At 35.5% G+C, this 2,831-nt stretch overlaps 1 pseudogene across 1 annotated transcript; it reads right to left on the bottom strand.

Moving 5' to 3' along the window:
• Positions 1-889: 889 nt before the first annotated feature.
• Positions 890-2,071, bottom strand: LOC306663431 (nucleophosmin-like; annotated as a pseudogene). The gene is made up of 2 exons: positions 1,943-2,071; positions 890-1,692 (listed from the first exon to the last, which is right to left on the bottom strand). The product of its transcript is annotated as a nucleophosmin-like (transcript).
• Positions 2,072-2,831: the final 760 nt, after the last annotated feature.

Raw genomic sequence — 2,831 nt, 5'->3', positions numbered from 1 at the left:
TGATTTCAATTCTGATTTTAATTATTTCCTATCTTCTACAGCTTTTGGTGTTGATTTGTTCTTCCTTTCCTAGGACTTTGAGATGTAATGTTAGGCCATTTATTTGTTGACTTTTTATTCTTTTAACATATGAGCTTGATGCAACGAACTTTCCTCTTAGCATTGCCTTCAAGGTATCCCAGAGATTTTGATATTTTCTATTGATGTTCTTATTTACCTCTAAGTATTTTTTTTATTTCCTCCCTGATTTCTCCTGCTATCCATTCATCTTTCAATACCATGCTATTTAGTCTCTGGGTGTTGGAGTAGCTTCTGTTTTTTATTTTATTGTCAATTTCCAGTTTCATACTGTTATGTGATAGAATACAGGGTAGTATTTCTATTTATTTATTTTTTTTTTTTGTATTTGCTGAGAGTTGCTTTGAGGCCTAACATATGGTCTATTTTAGAGAAGGGTTCATGTGCTGTTGAGAAGGAAGTGTATTCACTTGATGATGGATAAAATACTCTATATACGTTCAATAAGTCTAAATCATTGATTGTATTATTTAGTTCTATATCTTCTTTGCTTAGTTTTTGTTTGAAAGATCTATCTAATGGTGAGAGAGGTGTGTTAAAGTCACCCAGTATTATTGTGTCATGGTCTATTTGATTTTTGAAATTGAGAAGGGTTTGTTCCATGTACATAGATGCTCCATTGTTTGTGGCATACATATTTATGATTGTTATGTCTTGTTGGTGTATGATTCCCTGAAGCAGTGTGACATGTCCTTCTTTATCCCTTCTGACTAACTTTGGTTTGAAGTCCACTTTGTCGGATATGAGAATGGAGACTCCTCCTTGTTCACACAAAGACTGCAATTTTTAACAATCCATTTAAAATATCTCCTTAAAGAGACTTCTTCCACTGTCAGAGATCTTTACTAGCTTCCCGATCAGTCATCCAGAAGCAATTCTTCACATAATTGACAAATTTGGCTTCCACTTTGGGATGAGAGCCACCTTTTCCTATACTTACTAGTGTTTTTGTTTTAATGTCTTCTACAAAGAGGTCCTTTGGTGTTTAAGGAGTTTTTTTCCTGTTTTATGAAGGATTCTTGGCCTTTTGACCTTGTCATTGGTGGTTTTGAGTCTTTTCCATTCTGGTTTGATTTTTATATAGTTTTGGTTGGAGTATCTTGTATAGGTTTTATCACTGGAGTTTCTTCTCAGGTTACTCCTCATTATCATCTTCATCAGTAGCAAGTTTTACTTTTTTCTGGGGAAACTTGCTACCACTTCCAGGAGCAAATGGCTTTCCAGATACACTTAAGAGTTTTACATCCTCCTTCTCTTCATCTTCTGACTGTGCATCTTCCTCCGTAGCTACTAATTGCTGTCCACTAATATGCACAGGCCCTAAACTGCACTTCAACCTTAAGACCACAGGTGTTGTCATTTCAAAGCCACCAAGGGAAACTGTTGGCTGTACAGACATTTTCAAAGTTGCCATTGTTTAATTGGACTGCTTTCATAATTCCTTGCCTCTGCTTCAACAGCATGTGATTCATTCTTTGCCATAGCTGCTAAACTGACTGTTCTTGATGATAGCTGGTGCTCATTTTCATCATTATCCACCTTAAAATGATAATGTTTGTCAGCATTTAGATCACACCCAAAGAGACTTGTTTGTAAACTCCAAGAAGGTGAGATCTAGTACCTAAAAACAATATGGAACATATTAATATTCAATATTTTGCAGATTAATGAATAATGTAGCCTAATGTATACTATTTGAATGTCCCATCTCCTAGACATTCTGGGAGGTGCTTTATTTAAGGAAAGTACAGATGACTGCATTATCCTCAATTTAAATTTCTAGCACTGTGTTCCTAACCCATTTTGGTAAGCAGATTGCATGGACCTTATGAAAAGTCAGAGGTATTGCTGACTTCTCTCCCACTTTGCCTGGAGCTTCAGGTGAATCAGTGATGTATTTGGCGTTCTCAATGTTCTCAGGACCCACATAAGCCAACAAGACACATGATATTGTTAAGTGTTGTCTCAGTGTCTGAGACAGAGTTGAATGCATGATAAGGGACTGATAAGTACTTTAAAATCAAGCTTATAATTCTAGAAAATGTATCCTAATCTATGATGTCAGAACTTTTGGGGGAATGGATATGTTCATTATCTTGATTGGATGGCTTTGTGAGTATATAAATGTCAAAATTCTTAAAATGTATACCTTAAATATATTTAGTTTATTGTACCTAATGTGTTTTTAATAGTTATAAAATTACTAACATTCCATGAGATATAGTTCTAATCTACATTTACAAGGATTTCTTTTCAGAATGTTTATGAATATCTCAAACTATGCTCATTAATCAGACACTTCACAGAAGAAGATCTACAAGCAATCAACAGATACATGAAAAAATATTCAACATCTCTAGTAATAAGAGAAATGCAAATCAAAACTACCCTAAGATTCTACCTCACCCCAATTAGAATGGCGATTATCAAGAAAACAAGCAACAATAGATGTTGGCAAGGATGTGGGGAAAAAGGTACACTCATATATTGCTGGTGGGGTTGCAAATTAGTGCAGCCACTCTGTAAAGCAGTGTGGAGATTCCTCAGAAAGCTTGAATGGAACCACCGTTTGACCCAGCTATCCCACTCCTTGGCCTATACCCAAAGGACTTAAAATCATCATACTACAGAGACACAGCCACATCAATGTTCATAGCTGCTCAATTCACAATAGCCAGATTGTGGAACCAACCTAGATGCCCTTCAGTTGATGAATGGATAAAGAAACTGTGATATAGATATAGATATATATC

The sequence above is a fragment of the Sciurus vulgaris genome (assembly GCF_902686455.1).
Source record: "Sciurus vulgaris genome assembly, chromosome: 6".
In the NCBI taxonomy this organism is placed as follows: domain Eukaryota; kingdom Metazoa; phylum Chordata; class Mammalia; order Rodentia; family Sciuridae; genus Sciurus; species Sciurus vulgaris.
Note: the sequence above shows the minus strand (reverse complement) of the source record. Positions and strands in the feature narration are given on the sequence as shown.